At 36.8% G+C, this 21,427-nt stretch overlaps 1 long non-coding RNA gene and 13 other non-coding genes across 21 annotated transcripts in view; all 14 read left to right on the top strand.

Moving 5' to 3' along the window:
- LOC125909164 (uncharacterized) overlaps positions 1 to 21,423 on the top strand; it is a 42,563-nt gene extending 21,140 nt beyond the window's left edge. For 3 of the 8 annotated variants that reach the window (XR_007453575.1, XR_007453574.1, XR_007453568.1), the window contains 6 exons: positions 7,799 to 7,838; positions 8,924 to 9,931; positions 11,345 to 13,127; positions 13,961 to 19,037; positions 19,931 to 20,015; positions 20,947 to 21,423. This is a non-coding gene — a long non-coding RNA (uncharacterized LOC125909164). The remainder of the gene's footprint in view (positions 1 to 7,798; positions 7,839 to 8,923; positions 9,932 to 11,344; positions 13,128 to 13,960; positions 19,038 to 19,930; positions 20,016 to 20,946) is intronic. The other 5 variants (XR_007453572.1, XR_007453570.1, XR_007453571.1 and 2 more) reach the window with 5 other exon arrangements.
- On the top strand, positions 1,879 to 1,954 carry LOC125910597 (small nucleolar RNA SNORD113/SNORD114 family). The gene has a single exon (XR_007454094.1). It is a non-coding gene; the product is annotated as a small nucleolar RNA SNORD113/SNORD114 family (small nucleolar RNA).
- Positions 4,219 to 4,292, top strand: LOC125910584 (small nucleolar RNA SNORD113/SNORD114 family). Its single transcript, XR_007454081.1, has one exon. It is a non-coding gene; the product is annotated as a small nucleolar RNA SNORD113/SNORD114 family (small nucleolar RNA).
- On the top strand, positions 6,415 to 6,487 carry LOC125910589 (small nucleolar RNA SNORD113/SNORD114 family). Its single transcript, XR_007454086.1, has one exon. It is a non-coding gene; the product is annotated as a small nucleolar RNA SNORD113/SNORD114 family (small nucleolar RNA).
- On the top strand, positions 8,369 to 8,443 carry LOC125910569 (small nucleolar RNA SNORD113/SNORD114 family). The gene has a single exon (XR_007454068.1). It is a non-coding gene; the product is annotated as a small nucleolar RNA SNORD113/SNORD114 family (small nucleolar RNA).
- On the top strand, positions 9,299 to 9,373 carry LOC125910548 (small nucleolar RNA SNORD113/SNORD114 family). The gene has a single exon (XR_007454048.1). It is a non-coding gene; the product is annotated as a small nucleolar RNA SNORD113/SNORD114 family (small nucleolar RNA).
- On the top strand, positions 10,525 to 10,599 carry LOC125910579 (small nucleolar RNA SNORD113/SNORD114 family). The gene has a single exon (XR_007454076.1). It is a non-coding gene; the product is annotated as a small nucleolar RNA SNORD113/SNORD114 family (small nucleolar RNA).
- On the top strand, positions 11,746 to 11,820 carry LOC125910553 (small nucleolar RNA SNORD113/SNORD114 family). Its single transcript, XR_007454052.1, has one exon. It is a non-coding gene; the product is annotated as a small nucleolar RNA SNORD113/SNORD114 family (small nucleolar RNA).
- On the top strand, positions 12,545 to 12,616 carry LOC125910571 (small nucleolar RNA SNORD113/SNORD114 family). Its single transcript, XR_007454070.1, has one exon. It is a non-coding gene; the product is annotated as a small nucleolar RNA SNORD113/SNORD114 family (small nucleolar RNA).
- Positions 13,476 to 13,550, top strand: LOC125910549 (small nucleolar RNA SNORD113/SNORD114 family). Its single transcript, XR_007454049.1, has one exon. It is a non-coding gene; the product is annotated as a small nucleolar RNA SNORD113/SNORD114 family (small nucleolar RNA).
- Positions 14,390 to 14,464, top strand: LOC125910551 (small nucleolar RNA SNORD113/SNORD114 family). The gene has a single exon (XR_007454051.1). It is a non-coding gene; the product is annotated as a small nucleolar RNA SNORD113/SNORD114 family (small nucleolar RNA).
- Positions 15,371 to 15,445, top strand: LOC125910563 (small nucleolar RNA SNORD113/SNORD114 family). The gene has a single exon (XR_007454062.1). It is a non-coding gene; the product is annotated as a small nucleolar RNA SNORD113/SNORD114 family (small nucleolar RNA).
- Positions 19,379 to 19,453, top strand: LOC125910557 (small nucleolar RNA SNORD113/SNORD114 family). Its single transcript, XR_007454056.1, has one exon. It is a non-coding gene; the product is annotated as a small nucleolar RNA SNORD113/SNORD114 family (small nucleolar RNA).
- Positions 20,364 to 20,438, top strand: LOC125910566 (small nucleolar RNA SNORD113/SNORD114 family). The gene has a single exon (XR_007454065.1). It is a non-coding gene; the product is annotated as a small nucleolar RNA SNORD113/SNORD114 family (small nucleolar RNA).
- Positions 21,424 to 21,427: the final 4 nt, after the last annotated feature.

Raw genomic sequence — 21,427 nt, 5'->3', positions numbered from 1 at the left:
CCCCCATCAACCCTCAGTTTGTTCTCAGTTTTTAAGAGTCTCTTATGGTTTGGCTCCCTCCATCTCTAACTTTTTTTTTTCCTTCCCCATCCCCCATGGTCTTCTGTTAAGTTTCTCAGGATCCACATAAGAGTGAAAACATATGGTATCTGTCTTTCTCTGTATGACTTATTTCACTTAGCATAACACTCTCCAGTTCCATCCACGTTGCGACAAAGGCCATATTTCATTCTTTCTCATTGCCACATAGTATTCCATTGTGTATATCAACCACATCTTGTTTATCCATTCATCAGTTGATGGACATTTAGGCTCTTTCCATAATTTGGCTATTGTTGAGAGTGCTGCTATAAACATTGGGGTACAAGTGCCCCTATGCATCAGCACTCCTGTATCCCTAGGGTAAATTCCTAGCAGTGCTATTACTGAGTCATAAGGTAGATCTATTTTTAATTTTTTGAGGAACCTCCACACTGTTTTCCAGAGCGGCTGCCCCAGTTTGCATTCCCACCAACAGTGCAAGAGGGTTCCCGTTTCTCCACATCCTCTCCAGCATCTATGGTCTCCTGATTTGTTCATTGTAGCCACTCTGACTGGCATGAGGTGATACCTCAGTGTGGTTTTGATTTGTATTTCCATGATGAGGAGTGACATTGAGCATCTTTGCATGTGGCTGTTGGCCATCTGGGTGTCTTCTTTAGAGAAGTGTCTGCTCGTGTGTTCTGCCCATTTCTTCACTGGATTATTTATAAATTTCAACAAAAAAGATGATCTTGGCTCTTACCTACATGGGTGGCAAGTACAGACAGATATTCCTGATAATTTTTTTTCTGTTTACTGCTAGGTTCAGTGGTGGTCATTGTATTATTTAAAATAAAAAAAAATTCCACAAATTAGTAAATATTAAGTAGAGCTCTGTCTTTCCAATGTTTAGGAAAGTATGCAAACTCAGGTTTATGGTTACTGGATTTTTGATCATTTAGGATAGTTAAATGTAGACTGATTCTTTTTAAAGTTTGCTTTTTACTCCTCAGAATGAACACACTCTACCAGATTTGATTATTGATCAAGTCAAATCAAAAGATCTTGCCTTTTACCTCTTTGGGAAAGACAGAAGAGATAAGTGTAAGCAATAATCAATGTTCATGTATTGCTTGCGGGGCTTAGTCATGGGTATTCATTGAGATGTTTGGAAAGAGTAAGTGGCCATATACATGGACAATTCAAAGGTGATCTTGCATTGATCAAAGACGAAAAGGTGTTTATGAATTCAGAATTACGATTAATCCATTCCAGCCATTACTGAATTCATTAGGACAAAGGATGAAAGGCATGTTAGCAATTTTCAAAACATTTTAATATTCCATTTCATTTTTGTTCCACGGTGGATTCAAACACTTCTCCACTGGTTGATATTATTATAGACTGTGGACCCGGCAAGGGCGGGGAACCATAGGAAAATGGAAAATGTTGCCTTTTCCTTAGTTGTGGTACAGAATGGCAGTTCACTGCACCACCTTTGAAGTATGGATGTTAAATGAAAGAGGCCCCAGCAGGGACCAATGACTAATGGAATTAGGATGATGCCAAGAGTTGGATTGATTCATATTGGCAATGCTGCGGTGCATGGCACAAGGAGAACTAGTCCTGTAGCTCTGTAGGAAGTAAACTTTCATGGACTTCATCTCTTCAAGGATGTTGGTCTTATTTTCCTAACTCTTGCACGTTGACCATTTTTTTATTATATAAAATTATATATATTATATATATTATATATATTATATTATATTATATAATAATATATGACCATATTATTAATGAGTCAAGGAATAATAAGTCAAGAACAATATATTAAGTGAAGGCACAGAATACCAAGTCTGGATCAATGATGAGTGTGCGTGAGGCATCTGAATAAAAGTTTTGATTAAACCCAGTCTGTAACTCTGAGGTCCATTGCATCTATGGGAAATGTGCTTATAGAGGAAGTTAGAAATAGTCAAGAATCTTGTTCTTGATTTTTTTTGTTGTTGTTCACAAATAGGGATTGTATTATTATAAGTTAATCGATGCACGAATGAGTAAAGTATAAGTGAAGAGATGGGTTGTACCTTATTTAATTATGAGAGGAGCTAATGAACCAAAGATTACTGTTAATATAGCTTTTTGGAATTTGGAGTTAAAATAAAATGGTATAAGGCTGCTCCTCCTTTGGGAATGTATAGATAGATATTTGTGGACATCAGTGTTGTTGTGCTGAAGTGGCAGTGAGTTGGTGGCCTATCTCATTTTAAAAAGGGACAAAAAACTCATATGATTACATAGCAATCAGCAATACATAATATAATACATGTATTCCACTGTAATAGAGCAAATCATGATAAACCCATTAGTGTAAAATTAGTTTTAATAAGCAATAATTTAATACAATCAATAATAAAAAATAAAAGACATTATTAAATAACTGTTGAAACTTAGAAAAGGTCTAAGCATGAACACCAAGAAGGTGAATATAGTAATTGTGTTCATTGGTTTTTATTAAAAAAAAAGTAAATGTGTTTTGTTGATGATTTCTGTGAGTGAAAAGCCAATGGATACATTTAGTATCACTCAGCCTTCTTGGGAAGTATCCTTAGGGCTCACCATTATTGGTGCCATTGTTATTAGTGAGTAAAAGAATGATTTTACATCACCATCTATTATCTAAAAGAACATAAATCATAGGTCAGTGAGGAGCATATATAATGTATAAAGGAGCATAACTGACTCTGTTTTACCCTCTTCAAGTCCACGGGCCCCTCCTTCTTTGGGGAAGGATCATATAAACCCACTCTCTAAAGTACATCTTGCTGTTAACACTTAAATCCAAATGAATGAAAAATAAAAACTCAGTTCCTCAGCAACGCTAGTCACATTGCAAGCCCTGTGTGGCCAGTGGCTACCACACTGAGTAGTGTTAATAGAGAATGTTTCCATCACTGCAGCAAGTTCTACCAGTGCAGACAGGGCTGAGATAGAAAGTTGTATGTAGTAGTATTTAGTTTTGGGTGGTTGATGGCTCTACCACTTTGTGTTTTTTGTAGGAAAAAAAAAGAGGATCTAATTAAATTATCCTCAGAGTTATGTAAAAAGTGAGTACATAGATTAATCGAAAAACACAAGAATTAAAGTACAGTACGGCTCATTGGTCAGATCGTTTCATGAAAGAGGAATTTAAATTCAACCCATTTTGCTAACGTTTTCTCACTGAATGACTCTGTGGACTTTTTACTATTTGGTAGGTTATATAGACAGATATCCATAATAGTTATAGTTCTTTTAGTGTTGGGCAGAAGATTATAAAAGGTCTTCAGTGTATTAATTCGTACTAAAAATTGAATAAGTCAGTAGGGGCAAAGGATGATCCTGTTGTATTGATGAAAATGTGGCACAAACCAATATTTATGATTAATCTACTAATGCAGAACCAATTTCTATTTAAAATCTAAATGTATACTTTTTATTCTTTAAAAAAATCTATCTTATCCTCCTGAACGAATACTCCACATTGGATTCAGCCATTGTCCAATGAAGAAGCTCTTGACTGTTACCTCTGTGGGTAAGGGGCAAATAACAACCAAAGTTTGTGCTTGGTTTGTATGGTTTGTTCATGTGTGGTCACTAAGGTAGTTGAATAGAACAAAAGGCTATATACACGAAAATGAAATCTGAGAACGCCAAGTAAGGACCAATGGTGGGAATGTGTTCTGGGCCAAGGAGTAGAAGTAACCCATTTCAGCACAACTGAGATGCATTTTTTGTTTTTAAAGATGGAAGGCATGTACTTGATTTTTGGAACTGTTTGCTATTCCGTATTGTTTCTAAACACAGTTGATTTAAGCGTTACCATTTTGAGAGAGATCCAGGCTATATTAACTGTTTAGAAGAAGGAAGCTCTCAGAAGGTGGAGCATATTGTGTGTGTTCTAGAAAAACCATTGTGGTTTTTTGTTGTTAATTACACAGCGCTTAAAGTTGGACAAATTAAAACATGGCCCAATCCTGGGGCATTTTTAATGATGGTATTGATACAAAGCAAGGTTCACACTAAGATCTAGGCTAAAAGCTCTGTGGGAAATTGGTCTAGAGACTGATCATAGTACTATCAAGTATCTTGTTCCAGGAGTTGGTAATTCCTGGGAAAATGAAGATAGAAATGAATGAAGAAAAAGAGTGCCAAGTCTGGACCAATGATGAGATTGGAGGGTGTCTGAATCAAAAACTTTGATTAAAGCCATCTGTGACTCTGAGGTCCGTTATTTAAAAGTGGCCTCATATTTTCCTCTATGGAAATGAGCTTAGAGCAGAATTTCTGAATGTTCAAATACCTTGATCATGGGTATACACACTTTATGGGAATAGCTTGAATTCTTGTAAGTAAATCATGAGTGAATACATGAAGAAATATATAAATGAGTAAATATAAAGAAACCTGGGTATAGGCCAATTATGAGAGTAGGTAATGAAACTGGGATTATTACACGTTTCTGAGGCATTGAATTCCAGTGAAATCTATTTGTAAGGGCTGTTGCCCCCTTTTTTGGAAGGAGTGGGTAGACAGATGCATGTAAGATTCAGCATCTTTGATTTAGGTGGTTGCTTGCTGGTTGGTTGTTTGTATTTAGAAAAGGAAAAATTGCATACATAAATAATTCATTAAATGTTTAATTGGAAAAAGAATGAGCATAGTTCATATTAGAATGTGCCTTATGAACAGAGTTATTATTAATGTACCTCTGTTCATTGAGTTTTATTAAAAACAAGGAAAACGATCTCATGTTTAAAGTTCTGTGGCTAATGTAGTAGACACGTGGAGACAAAACAAAGCTGTTCAAGTTTCCTGTCTAATATTAGTTAATTTCCAGATATTGATGAATTGCTACATTTGAGTAGATTAAATGCTAATCACAGTTTTTAAAAGGGGTCAAAATGTGGCCCAGTAAGAAGCAAAAATAATCCTTACCTGTACTTCTGATCCTCTCTTCCTAACTTGGTTATGGGCGTGTAGACACTTGTACATGAAGAGCATTTCTATTCTGGGTTGTTCATGGATTTACCATTTTGTTTGTGTGTGTGTGTGTGTATAGGTGTGTGTGTTAGTATCCTTGAATGTATGATCAACTATTCCACAAGGCATTCCATAAATGAATAAATAGAACAATGAACAATTGAATTAACATGAGTAGGGTGAAAGCATAGATCTTGGTGACAATATGCCATGAGTCACAAATGTAATCTATTAAATCATCTATTTCTACACAAATTGAGTTCTTCAAAAAAGGGATTGTCTAGGCTCTTGCCTATATGGATAAGGGGTGTGTAGACAGATATATGCAATAGTTTTTATTTTTATGTGATGAACTCAACAGTGTTCATTGTATTATTTAAAATTTATAGTTAAATCAGCAAATTAAAAAGGAGTGATGTTCTTGGATCAGTGATGACAGTGAGAAGTGAATCAGCTTCCTGATTAATTTTGTACCACACAACTGTTGTCCTTTAAATCAATCTAAATCTGGACTGTTCATTCTTTCGAATATTGACACTTGACTCCAGAATGGAGACCATGGCTGATTTAACCAGTCTCTACTGATGAAGATCTTGGCTGTTATCTTTCTGGGTAAGGAACCTAATGACTAAAGTAAAGAAGAGGCAAAGGATCTTGTCAATTGGGGTGAATTTTTCATTAGTGTTCACTGAATTATTTAAATGAAGTCATAGAGAAATCAGTGATATGAATGTGCTACGAAGCGAAGATTATGATTAATCTGATTCAGTACAATTGGGGTTAAAAATAAGACAGGAGACATTTTATTCATTTTCAAAGTAGATTCATAATCCATCTTATTTTTGCACTGCATCTGGCTTCAACTTGTATCCGGTACTAAAATCTAAGACTGCACTGTTGAACGTGGTTGTCCCGAGCCACATGTGGCTATTTAAATCTAAAATAATTAAAGTCCAGTGAATTTTAAATTCAGCTCTTCAGTTGCACTAGCCCCATTTCAAGTACTCAGTAGCTACATGTGGCTTATAATGACCATATTAGAGAATGAAACATAGCACATTCGTATTCTGATGCAAAGTGCTATTGGGTAGCTCCTTAGTGAAGGAGTACACAGAAAGATGGCAGACGGTTGGAATAGGACGCAAGGATGTTAACTGATCCATACATACCTCACTGAGGGCCACTACTAAGGATATTTTTAGTTTATGGGAGAAGAGTCTGTAAATAGACCTTGGTCATATCCAAGGATCTTGTTCTTGTTTTTTTTTTTTTTTTTTAAAGTCATGGACATTGATTTTATTACTGTTGATGAATCAATGTTGATGGATCAATGAATGGATCAATAAACAAAGGTATAAATGAAGAAAAAAATGGATCAATGATGAGTACCCTGGGGTGTCTGAAATCAAGGATTTTGATTAAACCCTATAACTCTGAGGTCCATTACAAGAAGATTCCTCTCTTTGGTCTCTATGGGAAATGAGTTTATTCTAGGAGTTAAAAATACTCAGGAGTTTGCTCTTGGGCTTTTAAGTATTGTATTTTCAGTAAATCAATGCATGAATAAATCAAGAAACAAATAAATGAATAAAGACAAAATGGGTTATTTCTGGTCCAAATATGAGAGTATGTAATGTAATATATATAATATAAAAATCAATGTTAATAAATTTCTGAAGCACTGCATTCCAGTAAAATAAACGGATTAAAGCTGACCCTTTTGGGTAAAGAGAATTTAGATAAATGGATGTAAGAACCCATGTTGTTTTGCTGGGTTGGCTTGTTGTTTTTTGTTTTACTAAGAGAAGAGCAAAACATTTACTTAAAATTAATTATCAATTAAATAACTACGTAATTGAAAGAGGGCTTACACATGGACTTTTGTTGAGAATGTGTCACATGGCCAGTTACAATTAATCCAACGATCTTCACTATGTTTTTAATTAAAAAAAAAAAACAGGAAAAAAATCATCTGATCTTTTTTCTGTGCCTAAGGAGCATATGGACAGGCATTAATATTGTCTTGTTTCTGTGGATTCACAAATATTAATGATATTATTAAAAATGAATAAAAGAACAAGTAAATATATCCATCAATTAGTTGAAAGAAGACAAAGCATGGACCATGAGGAGCATGTGTTCTGGAACAAGGAGAGTGATTAATCCAGTTCTACCAAACTGCTCTCCAGATAAAATAAGACTTATGCTCTTAAGTTTTGGGAATGGTGAATATGCTTAGATTGATTTTCTTTTTGTGGCTTGGTGCAATTTCTTTAAAACAGCACAAGATAAGTGACTCCATATGTGACTATGTTAATACATACCTATAGAAAGGTGGGACAAGCGTGGGCAATTGCTGAGAATGTGCCTGAATCTAGGATTCAGATTAATATAGTTCTTTCCAAGCAAGATTCATTTAGAAGAAAGATATAGCTCTTGCCTAGCTGAGTAGGGGGCGTAGAAACAGATAGGAGTTCTTATTGTCGTGGTTGTCGTGGTTCTTATTATTTTTAACTGGTGTTGGTTTCCAAGGCATTCATTATATCAGTTAAATTTAATGCTTGAATCAATCAAGCAATAAATATGCTATTCAGAGTTTTAATACATAATGAGCACTAAGGTTTATTTCTAATCATTTATTGTTGACTTGAACTCAATTAAAATATTGGAATCTAGACTGTTCTGTATCTATCGGTCCACCTATCATCTACATAATTGAACCTTTTTATTTTCATATTTGCTTTATACTCTACAGAATGGATGAACGATGAATCGATTATGGAGTATAGAAACATGTAAGTAACAGTCAAGGTAATTGCTTTTGGTTTGGTGGTTTGTCATGGGTGTTAACTCCGTTATTGAAAGGGAATAAATGGCTACATATACTAATAAAATGAATGAAGGTCATGTGTGGGCCAGTTCAGCACATCTGTGGTCAATTGAGAAGAAAGCAAAACGATTTTATTCATTTTCACAGTTAATTATTCAATTAATGAATGGAAAACGTATTATTCAATTTGAATTTTGAGTCACAGTTGATTTAAAACTCCCTTTATTTACAGAGGCATAGTTTGGTCACAGTGAAATAGTAAAATGGGGTTAATATGATGTATCATATTAATCTATACAGGAAACATTGTGGACAACTAGTGAAAGATATATATCAGGGAGGTCGGGGGGATGTAATTCTATACAGAAATGTTAGAGATATTCAAGGATCTTGTCTCAAGTTTACATGACCTTTAGGCATTTTATTATTACTAGGGAATTGATGAATTAATCATTTAGACATGTACATATGACTGAACATAGTGAAGGCCAATCCTGGACCAATGATGATGATTGGTGGAGTATGAGTCCTGGATGATGGGTACTATGTAACTGGAACTCTGAGGTCCAGCACGATACGAAATCTGGTCTATACCTTCTATTGGAAATGATCCAATGGACAGATGTTAAGAATATTTAAGGTTCTTGTTCTTTGTGTGTTCATGGAATTTGATTCTATTATTGTGAAGGGATCAACAAAAAGAATCAAACGAGTCTATAAATAAAGCAAGAAAGTGAAGCCTTGTCCAGTTATGAAAATATATGGCAACATCAGAAATAATATTTATATATTGAAAACACTGAATTCCATTAAGAAATAAATGTCCTAAAGGTATTATCTCTTTGGCTAAGGTTAATATATGCACGGTGTAAATAATAGCCCATTTTCTTGTTTGGTCAGGGCCTTGTTCAACGTTGTTCGTTATCTCAAGAAAGAAAGCATCACAGTTTAATACATATCTAAATGACAAGTTAAATGCAAGGAGGCATATAAGGATAATGGATGGAGAGAATATTTCAGTCTTTTTATCATCTGTTTTTGTACTCTCAGAATGGATGTGCCAGGCCAGTTGAAGCATCTCCATGGTCATGAGCTGTTTGTTGCCTAGGAGCATAGAGACCAGTGTGAGTATCGTCAAAGTCTCGGTCTTGGTCTGAGAGGCTTTTAAAGATCCAAGAAGGCCAACCATGGACTAGTGTAAATACGGCATTGCCACGAGCAGTGTGTTGACGATGGCAAAATTCAGAATGATTAATGAGAGATATCATCAATGTGGTAAATGATCCTGTAGGTAGATATTCCAGATACTTAAGACTATTATTCTTAAGGTTTTGCGATTCAGAGTTATTTACTTAATTATTAATGAAATGAGGAATTAATCAATAAGCAAATGTGGAAACGAGTGGAGAAGAAGAGGGCCAGTTCTGGACCAATGATGACCACTGGTGGCGTATGAATCACGGATGATGAATATTACGTGTCTGAAACTCTGAGGTCCAACCAATAAGAAATATAGTGTGTTCCTTCTGTTGGAAATACTTCCGTGGACAGATGTAAGGAGTACACAGGATTTCGTTCTTTTCCTACATGTACATAGTTTTGATTTCATATTTATAAATGGATCAATGATAGAACCATAAAGAAATATATAAATCAGTAAATATAAAAAGAAGAAGCATTGTTAAACTCCAAAAAAAAATGTGGTGAGGCAAGAAATACTATGAATATGAATTGAAATCACAGAAGTCCATTAAGAATTAATGGACCAACTGGGTTATCTCTGTGCAAGGATCATACAGGCACTGATTAATCACGGTCACTTTTGTTGTTACAGACCAGTCTCATGGGTGAGGTTGTTCATTTTGTTAAGGGGAGAATGTGTAAATATGATGAAAAAATAATAATCAAACGAATGAGTGAATGAAGTGTGAAACAAGGCTGAACGGAGAGACTGTCTCAATTTTTAAAATCATTTCTCCTGCTTTGTACTCCTCAGAATGGATGCAGTTAAGCTGATTCTCTGTGGCTGCCTCCATTGTCAGGAACACAGACACTAATGTGAGTAATGGTTACGGGGGTTTTAGTTTGAATGGTTACTTTTTAAAAAGTGCCTTAATAAGATGTATTTTGTATGAGCAGAGAAAGCCAACTGAGGCCCCATGATATTGGGTATATATATGCTATTATATGAGACATTGTGTCGATCAACCATGTACGACACATTGAAGATAATTAATATAAGAAATATACTGATGTGGTAAGTGATTGTATAGGCGGATGGAAGGACATTTGATTGTATAGGGCGGATGGAAGGGACATTTAGTTCTTTTTATTTATTTTTTTAATTCAACGTTTTTTATTTATTTTTGGGACAGAGAGAGACAGAGCATGAATGGGGGAGGGGCAGAGAGAGAGGGAGACACAGAATCGGAAACAGGCTCCAGGCTCCGAGCCATCAGCCCAGAGCCTGACGCGGGGCTCGAACTCACAGACCACGAGATCGTGACCTGGCTGAAGTCGGACGCTTAACCGACTGCGCCACCCAGGCGCCCCTATTTTTTTAATTCATAGGTATCTGTTTTATTATCACCAGGGAATTGGTAAATTAGTTAATAAATATTGATGGCAGTGAAGAAAAAGAGGCCCAAGCTTGGATCGAATGATGAGGCCGGTGCCGTATGAATCACGCATGATGAATGATACGTGTCTGGAACTCTGAGGTCCAACGCAGAGGGAAATCGAGTCTACTGCCTCTTTTGGAAATGATCCTATAGGCAGATGTTAAGAATATACAAGGATCATGTTCTTGGCCTCTGTGCACACGGATTCTGGTTCTGTTATTATTATGGGCTATATTAAAATTATAACTAGCCAATAAACAAATAGAAATAAATACGAATAAGTAAAACATTGGCGAATTATGAAGATGTGTCATGAAGTAAGAGAATCTATTAATATATGTTGAAAACACTGAGCTGCTTAAGAAGACATGGTTCAAAGGTGTTACTTCTTTGGCTAATGATTATACAGGAAGTACAAATAACCATCATTGTTCCTGTTCTGGCTCAGTGTCAAATTTGACGTTCGCCTTTTTTTTTTTTTTAAATGTTTATTTATTTTTGAGAGACAGAGTGTGAGTGGGGGAGGGGCAGAGAGACAGGGAGACACAGGATCCGGAGCAGGATCCAGGCTCTGAGCTGTCAGAGCCCACGCGGAGCTTGAACTCACGAGTGTGAGATCGTGACCCGAGCCGAAGTCGGCCGCCCAACTGACTGAGCCACCCAGGCACCCCTGATATTCACTTTCTTAAGAGAAATATTAATACATATTACCACCGAATAATTAATACCTAAATTACTCACTAAATAAGAGGTTAAATGCAAGGATTGCATAGAGAGGTGGAGAGATTGTGTCTCAGTTGTTTTTTTTTTTTGGTTTGTTTTTCTGTTCTGTCTGCTTTGTACTTCTCAGAGCGGGCACACCAAGGTGATGAAAGCCATCTGCCACGGTTACAGGCTCTATATGTAGGAGATGGAGACCAGTGTGAGTACAAAGTTCTTATCTTATTTTTGCTGATTTGTTTAGCATGTTGACTGTAATATTAAAAATATTTAAATATATAAAAAAGGCCAGCCCCATGATAAATATGAAATTGACATGAGACATTATATTGATTAACCAGTGTTTGCAACAGGGTAGATGATTGATAAAATATATATTCAAGGAGGTGGTAGTGATTCTATGGACAGATGTTAGGGATACTTGGGGGTCTTATTTTCAAGTGTTTTTGATTCATAGATATTTTATACTTATTGATTTATTGATAATCACTGATAAATGTAGAAGCGAGTGAAGAAAAAGAGGGCCAGTTCTGGACCAATGATGACCACTGGTGGCGTAGGAGTCATGGATGATGAATACTACGTGTCGGGAACTCTGAGGTCCAACAAAATAAGAAATCTGTCTCTTTTCTCTGTTGCAAGTGACCATATTGACAGGTGTTAGTAACAGACAAGGATCATGTTCTTGTTCCTTGTATTCGTGGATTTTTAATTCTTTTAGTATAGAGAAGTGAAAGAATCAATAATCAAATACAAATAAACATGAATAAGGAAAGGGTTGTAAAATATGTAAGTTAAGAAATACCTAAGTGGTTGAGTAAATGAAACGTGGAATGCAAAGCCAAAGAAAATAAGGTCTAAGGTTTTTTTGTTTGTTTGTTTGTTTGTTTTTTATATCACCTTCTGTGTTTTGCACTTCTCAGAGTGGATGCCCTGGAGCTAATTTAAGGATTCTTCCATGGTCGCAAGGCGTCTGCTTGTCTCTGTGTGTTTGGTGTATAGAAATGTGAGTTTTTATGGGTATATACTTTGTATTTGAAAGTTATGAAATATAATAAAAGAAAGCCACCCATGGTCCATTGATAAATATGGAATTGATATTGCATTGCATTATATTGATTAATCCCCATATGAAACTTTGAGGGTGATTAATCAAGAACATATATTGATATAGTAAATGATTGTATGGACAGATGTAGGACTATTCAAGGCCTGTAGTCTAGGGGTTTTTTTTTCTTTTTTTTACTTATAGGTATTTATTTTATTATTTATTATTTGATGAATTAATTAATAAACAAAGGTAGATAAAAATGGAAAAAAAGACCAAGGGTGGACCAATGATGATGGCTGGTGGCTTATGACTCACGGTTGATGATTACGTGTCTGGAACTCTGAGGTCCAGCATAAAACGAAATCTAGTTGATTATCTCTGTTGGAAATGATCCTATAGACAATTTTAGGATTTCACAAAGATCTCGTTTGGGGGTGCTTATGTTCATGAATTTTGATTCTATTGTAGTAAGTGAATCAACAAAAAGATCAATATACAAATATATATAAAAGCAGATGAAGGGGTGAAGCATTGTACAGTTATGAAAAATGTCGTAAGGCAAGAATCAGAGAGAAATAGTTCAAGGTGTTACCTCTAGATAACAATGTTATAGATAATATAAACAATGGCCAATATTCTTGTTCTGGGTTAATGGAAAGCTCAATGTTTTTCTCGATAAAAAGTAAAATGCATATTACCCCAAATTAATATACAGCTTAATTACCGGGTAATGAACTGTAGACACAAGGATCAATAGAGAAAATGTATCAATCATGTTATTATCTACTCTGCTTTCTACTTTTTAGAATGGACACAGCCAAGGTGGTTTAAATAGTATGCCTGTAGGAACATGGAAACCAACGTGAGTAATAGTCAATGTTTTCATCTCACTTTGGGTGGTTTCTTTAGGGGATTCTCTGTAATATTTAAAAACAAGTATTCAATATAAGAGAAAAGACCAGTCATGACCCAGTCATGAAATTGGAAGTTTATGAAACATGATGTTGATTAATCTACTTGTACAACAATGAGGATGAATAATGAGAGGCATTTTAATGAGGCAATGATTCTAAAGAAAAATGATAGGGATACCGAAGGCCCTTGTCCTTGGGCTTTTGTGATTCATAGTTAGTTACTTAATTACCGTAGTGAACTGATGAGTTAATTTTTAAAAAATGTATATGCGAATAAAGAAGAAGGGATCCAAGCGTGGACCAATGATGACAGCTGGTGGCGTATGAGTCATATACGATGACTGCTACGTGTCTGGAAGTCTGAGGTCCAACACGATTGATGTTAGGAATATACAAGGTTATTGCTCTAGTAATCACGGATCCGTGAATTTCTGTATTATTAATATAAGTGAATGGATCAATGATAGAACCAATAAATAAATCTATAACTAAATAAAACCATGGAAGAAGTCTTATCAACCATGGATATATATGTAGTGAGGCAGGAACTACTATTAATGTAAACTGAAGAAACGGATAGAGGTTAAGAGATAAACGGATCAAGGGTGTTACCCCTTTTTCTAAGGATCATAACATTACATTTATATTTGTTTGTTATATGTGTATAAATTAGGAAAAGTAAGAAATACCTTTATGAATGAATAAATGAAATGAGGAAACCAGGACCGTTTAGAGAAGTCCTCAATTTCCTTTATCATCTTCTTTGCTCTGTACTCCTCAGAATAGGTACATGCGTGAAGTTGGGTTGAAGCATCTTTCATGGTCACGAGCTCTGTGGGTGCCTTGTCTAATGAGCGTAGAGGCCAACGTGAGTAAGAGTTAAAGTTCATGTCTTTGTGAATTTATTTTCAGGCACTCACTGTATTATTAAAAGTGTGAAATATAATAAGAAATGCCAGCCATCATGCATGATAAATATGGGGTTTATCTGCTGTGTGATAAGTATTAGTCCGCATATGGAACTTTGATGATCATTCGCGAAATAGATATATCAATGTGGCAGATGACCCTACAGGCAGCTATAGAATATTCATTGCTCTTATCCTTGGGTGTTTGTGAATCATGGCATTTTAAGAGTTAATATTAGTGAATTCATGAATTGGTCAGTTACCTTATGCAGATGAGAATGAGGAGGAAGGAGGCCCAGATCTGGACCAATGATGATAGTTGGTGGCGTATGAGTCATGGATGATGAATATTACGTGTCTGAAACTCTGAGGTCCAATAAAAAGAAAGATCATCTCTTGCCTCTTTTTGCCATGATATCATAGACAAATATTAGGAAAAGAAAAGAATAATTTTCTTGTTTTGTGTTTATGAGTTTTGATTTTGCTGTACAAAATAGCCCAAAGAGGTAATCAGTATACAAGTATAAATAAGTTGAAATGAAGAGAGTGAAGCAAGTTTGCTCTTAATATACATGGTGGGGCGATAAAAGCCATTAACATATACAGAAAACACTGCAGTTCATTGAGAAAATGTAAGTGGTTCATATGTCTTACTCTTTGGCTAAGAATGATACAGAGACCACAAAGAACAGCCAAAGTTCCTATTCTGTGTTAGTGTTAGACTTGATATTGTTCATTTTTTAAGAGAAAAATAACAAATACGATCCCAATTCACTGTATTCCTAAAGGACTCACTGAATGTAGATAGGATGTGTGGGTCGATAGAGAGTATCTCAGTCTCGTTGTTTTCTGTTCTGCTTTGTATTATTCCTCAGCATGGATGCACTTGAACTCACTGGGGTGTTTGGCCGTGATCGGATGCTCCATGGATGCCCCTTGCGTGTAAGAGGATGGAGACCAATGTGAGTGACAGTCAGATTCTCCTCCTAGTTTAGGTGGTTTGTACAGGATATTCAGTGTCATATTAAAAATTTGAGGAAGTCCAAACACAGCTCAATGGCAAATATGGCATTGTCATGAAACATGTTAACTAATCGATATTGTCCACAATGAGGATCATTAGTGAAATAACTGTAAAGATTCAATAGGCAGATGCTAGGGATACTTAAGGATCTTGTCCTTGAGTTTTGTGATTCCCAGATACTCGTTTTATTATTACTAGTGGCTTAATAAATTGACATCAAGCAAATGCAAATGAGAATGAAGAAAAGGAGACCTGAGTGTGGACCCATGATGACAGCTGGTGGCGTATGAGTCACATACGATGACTGCTACGTGTCTGGAAGTCTGAGGTCCATCCAACACAAAAATATCTAGTCAGTTTCCTCTGCTCAAAGTGTTCCTATAGACAGATGTCAGGGATATACAACAACTTTGTTCTTATTCATGAGTTTCTAGAAATATTACAAAATATAAATTTTATAATAAATAAACATTTTATACAAATGTATATATGAACGAATAAAGATGAAGAAGGTTAAGTATTGTTCATTATTAAAACAAGTTGTGGCCGGGGCGCCTGGGTGGCTCAGTCGGTTAAGCGTCCGACTTCGGCTCAGGTCACGATCTCACGGTATGTGAGTTCGAGCCCCGCGTCGGGCTCTGTGCTGACTGCTCAGAGCCTGGAGCCTGTTTCGGATTCTGTGTCTCCCTCTCTCTCTGACCCTCCCCCGTTCATGCTCTGTCTCTCTCTGTCTCAAAAATAAATAAACGTTAAAAAAATAAAATAAAAAAAAAACAAGTTGTGGGAGAAATAGTAGTTTTTCTTCAAATTTTTCTTTCTTTCTTTCTTTCTTTCTTTCTTTCTTTCTTTCTTTCTTTATGTTTATTTATTTTGAGAGAGGGAGAGAGAGAGAGAGGAAGAGGGGGAGAGAAAGAGCACGCATGAGTGAGCAGGGGAGGGACAGAGAGAGAATCCCAGGCAGGTGGGGCCTGATGCAGGGCTTGAACTCATGAATCATGAGATCATGACCTTAGCCGAATTCAAAAGTCAGATGCCCAACCGACTGAGCCACCCAGGTGGCCCTCAAATTTTTATTTAAATTCTAGCTAGTTAACATACAGTGTAATATGTTTCAGGAGTAGAATTTAGTGATAGAAATAATACTACTGTAAGTTAGAATGGATAATAAATGGATTCAGTGTATTTAATTAATTAATTAATTAATTTAGAGAAAGAGAGAGAGAGAAAGAGAGAGAAAGCACGAGTTGCGGAGGGGCAGAGAGAGAGGGAGAGAGCGAATCCCAAGCAGGCTCCACCATGTCAGTGCAGAGCCCGACTCTGGGGCTCGATCTCAGGAATCGTGAGTTCATGACCTGAGCTGAAATCGAGAATCGGATGCTTCACCGACTGAGCCATGCGGGCGCCCCTATTTTATATTTTTGACTAAGGATGACGTAGACAGTGATCAGTGATAGTTAATTATGGAGTCATGGGAATGAAAGGAATATAGTCGATGATACCGTAGTAGTTTTGTGCGGTAGCTACACTTGGGGTGAGCACAGCGTGAGGTAGAAAGAAATTGGATCACATGTTCTGCCCCTGAAACGAATGTAAAGTTGCGTGTCAACTATACTCAAATAAAAAACAATTTCAGTGCCGTGATGCAGATATACCTTGAAAACATTACGCTAAGTGATAGAAGGCAGACAGAGAGGGTCACGTGGTGCACAACTCCACTTATATGAAATATCCCAAACACATGAATCCACAGGGAGAGAATACCGATTGGTGGTTGCCAGGGGCTGGGACCCAGAGGAGTAGGGAGAGACTGCTTAACGCATATGGTATTTTATTTTGGAGTCATGAAAGTATTTTGAAACTAGGTAGAGGTGGTTGGTGGTTGCACGATATTGTGAAAATACTAAGTACTGCTGTTTTGTTAACTTTATTTTTTATTATTATTATTGTTATCATTTTTAAAGATTATTTATTTTGAGAGAAAAAGAGAGCGTGAGCAAGGGAAGGGCAGAGAGAGGGAGAGAGAGAATCCCGAGCAGGTTCCATGCCGATGGCATGGGGCTCAATCTCATGAACTGTGAGATCTTGACCTGAGCTAAAATCAAGAGTCAGATGCTTAACCACTGAGCCACCCAGGTGCCTCATGGTTTGGTAACTTTCAATAGCTAATTTTACCTAAATTAAGAAGCGAGACCTTTATAAGAAAAGTTGATTATTAAACTGAGAAACTTAGACATTTGATGTTTATTTTATAGAAGGAAAAAGAGGGGCCTGGGTGACTCGGTCGGTTGAGCAGCCGACTTCGGCTCAGGTCATAATCTTGCGGTCCGTGAGTTCAAGCCCCGCGTCGGGCTCTGTGCTGACAGCTCAGAGCCTGGAGCCCGTTTCAGATTCTGTGTCTCCCTCTCTCTGACCCTCCCCCGTTCATGCTCTGTCTCTCTCTGTCTCAAAAATAAATAAACGTTAAAAAAAAAAAAAAAGAAGGGAAAAGAAATGTTACCATACGTTGATAAATAACTAAATGACTACCTATATGAATGGTGGAAGTATGGATCAATGGAAAGAATGTCTTAATCTTGTTATCGCCTTTTCTACTTGGTACTATTCAGAATGGAACCCCAGGCTGATTTTAGCTTCTGCTCTGATCAAGATCGACATGTTGCTTCAGTGTTGGAGAGAGACCAACCAAGGTGCGTACCGGTCAAAGAAGTCATCTTAGATTGGGCCATTTGTTAAAAGGTATACATTGAATTATTAAAAAGTATGGAACATAATTTGAAGAAGTTAACTGTGTCCCAGTGAGAAATATGATACAAAACATGATATTGATTCATCAGTGAAGTGCAACATAGAGGCCCGTTAATGAAATTAATGAAATAGAATCAGTCTACATGGGAAATGACTCTACAGAGAGATTTTATTTTATTTTTAAAAATTTTTAATGTTTTATTTATTTTTGAGAAAGAGAGAGAGCGAGAGAGCGAGCACGTGTGCAAGGGAGGGAGGGCAGAGAGAGGAAGACACAGAATACGAAGCCGGCTCCAGGCTCTGAGCTGTCAGCACAGAGCCCGCCGCGGGGCTCAAACTCACAAACTGTGAGATCGTGACTTGAGCCAAAGTCAGATGCTTAACCGATGGAGCCACCCAGGCGCCCCGGTGCTATGGAGAGATTTTAGACATTGGGAAGGATCTTCTTGGATTTTGGGAATCACGTGTTTATTTTATTATTATTAACGGCTTAATGATTTATTTGATAGCAATGCAGACGTGAATGAAGAAAAAGACATCCAAACCAGAGCCACTGATGGCAACTGGTGGCACGTGCATATGGATGGTAAATAATATGTGCCTGGAGTACTAAGGTCCAACACAAGACATAATTAGTCAGATCCCCCTTTTGGACGTGCTCCTGTAGACACGTACTAGAAATATACAAAGATCATGTTCTTTCCCTGGTCTTTATCAATTTAGATTTATTATTATAAGTGGATCAATAATAGAACCACTAGTGAAATATAAACAAATAGATAAAGAAAAAGAGAGTGAAGCATTGTCCAGCTGTAAATGTATGTGGTAAGGCAAGAATTGTTACTACAGATTGAAAACACTGATGCCCCTTAAGGAATAAATGTATCAACAGTGTCACCTCTTTGACCAAGGGTCATAAAAACTCGTACGTAAGAGTTTGAGTTTTTAGGTCAGTCTCGAATCTGAGGTTGTTCCTTTGGTTAACAGAAAGAAAATTAATAAATATCTAAATGATAGGATGAATGAAATGTGGAAAAGAAGAATCGTTTCAGATCAGGTCTCATATTTCACATACTCTGTTTTGTATTCCCCAGGATGGACATACGCAAGCTGGTCGAAGAATTCTTCCATGGTCACAGTCCCTGTGGTTGCACCTGTGTTCCAGGTGTGCATAGCCCAACGTGAGTAGTCAAGTTCATGTTTTCATGTGACAGGCTTTAAAAATGGGGGTATTTACTGTATTGTTGATAGAATGAATAGAATTCAAAAGGCTAGCCATGGCCGATGATGAATATGGAAGTATTACCAAGTATTATGTTTATGAACCCATTTATGATAGACTAAGACTAATGAATGAGAGAGAGAGATATCAATATGATAGATGAATCTATGGGCAGATATGGAATATTCAAGGTCCCTTATTCATTTTTGTGGTGAATCTTAGGGTTTTAAAAATTAATATTAGTGAATTCAGCCATTAATGAAATAACATCCAGAAAATGAAGAGGAAGAGACTGAGATATGGACCAGTGATGACGGCTGGTGGCGTAGGAGTCATGGACGATGAATACTACATGTCTGGAACTCTGAGGTCCAACAGGAAAGGAAATACAGTCTCTTACCTCCGCTTGACATTCTTCTATGGACTGATGTTAGGAATATAAAGGGACTGTTTTCTTAGACTGTTTTCTTGAATTTTGATTGTTTTACTATCAATGGATCAATTCAAGAATCAAGGTACAAATATTAATAAGCCAAAATGAGGAGCGTGGAACATATGCACTCAGTATACGTGATGAGGCAATAGAAACTATTCAAATGTATTGAATATACTGAATCCCATTAAGGAGAATGAATGGTTCACATGCCTCACCTCTTTAGTGAACAGTGATAGAGAAGTTCTCATTCTGGGTCTATAGCAAGTAGGAGGTTACTCACTTTTTTAATAAAATAATAAACATTATTCTAAATTAGTGTATTTCCAAATGATTGACTCGATGTAAAGTGGAATGTGCAGAACGGTGGACATCATGTTTCAGTCTTGTTTATACCTACTTTGCTTTGTGCTTCTCAGAAAGAAAACACCTGCGCCGATTTAAGCGTCCATCATGTTTTAGGCACCCCAGGGTAGCCTCTTGTGTGGGAGCGTGAAGTCCAACGTGCGTAATCATCAAATTTCTTGTCTTGGTTTGGAGGGTTTGTTCAGGGTGTCACTGGAATTGTTTACAAAGTCTTTAATGTAAGAGAAAAGGCCAACTATGGCCCAGTGACAAAGTCGAAGCTGTATGAGACATTATGTTGATCAACCCACCATTACCGCAATGAGGGTGGTTAATGAAGAAGAAGTGTATTTAATTAGGCACTGATTCTCAAGAAAAATGATAGAAATACTGAAGGCTTTTGTCCTCGCTCTTTGAGATTCATAGATACTTATTTAGTTACTATGAATAGATTGGTGAAGTAACATAGGAACAAATGGAGGTGAAAAGGACAAAGTGGACCAGTCCCGGACCGATGATGACAGCTGGTGGCGTAGGAGTCCTACACGATGAATGCTACGTGTCTGGAAGTCTGAGGTCCAACACAAAGGGAAATCTAGCCTATTTCCTCTTTTTTCAGATGATCCTACGGTTCGATGTTAGGAATATACAAAGAAATGGTTCTTGTCATTTTGGATTCATGGGTTTCTACATTATTAACCTAAATGGATCAGTGACAGAACCAATAAAAAAAATCTGTAAATAAATAGAGGACAAAGACTTACCCCCTGTGAATATATTTGGTGAGGCAAGGAATTCTGTTAATACAAACCAAGGAACCTGATGCAGGCTGAGAAATAAACGGACCAAAGGTGTTAGCTCTTAGATGTTAGCATGTAGACGCTGATACTGAGAAGCAATGTTCAAGTTTGTAAGCCTGGGTCATTCTCAGGTTGCGGGTGTTAATTTTGTGATGTATTTGCTTATAATTTCATATGTATACATGTCGTTAAAAAATAATACCCAGGCAGCTGGAAAGATGAAATGAGGAAAATAAGACTAGTAGAGAAGTTTCAGTTTTTAATTGTCCGCTCTGGGTTACACTCCTCAGAATCAACACATTCCAGCTGATTCAGATTTTCTACGGTCAAAAGGTCTGTGATTTCCTGTGTGTTTGGGCCATGGGGATGAATATGAGTAAAGGTTACAGTTCTTGTATTTGTTTAAGCAGTTTTTAATTTCTATTTATTTATTAAAAAAAATTTTTTTTTAAATATTTACTATTTTTGAGAGAGAGACAGAGCACGAGCGGGGGAGGGGCAGAGAGAGAGGGAGACAGAATCCGAAGCAGGCTCCAGGCTCCGAGCCGTCAGCACAGAGCCCAACATGGGGCTCGAACCCATGAACTGTGAGATCAGGACCTGAGCCGAAGTTAGTTGCTCAATGGACTGAGCCACCCAGGCGCCCCAAGCAGTTTTTTTTCTTTAAAAAAGGTATTCACTGTATTGTTAAAAGTGTGAAATATAATTTAAAACACTAAACACGGAAACTGATAAATATGGGCGCTAACATTTGCTAATGCATATGTGAAG

Source organism: Panthera uncia (genome assembly GCF_023721935.1).
Source record: "Panthera uncia isolate 11264 chromosome B3 unlocalized genomic scaffold, Puncia_PCG_1.0 HiC_scaffold_1, whole genome shotgun sequence".
Lineage (NCBI taxonomy): Eukaryota > Metazoa > Chordata > Mammalia > Carnivora > Felidae > Panthera > Panthera uncia.
Note: the sequence above shows the minus strand (reverse complement) of the source record. Positions and strands in the feature narration are given on the sequence as shown.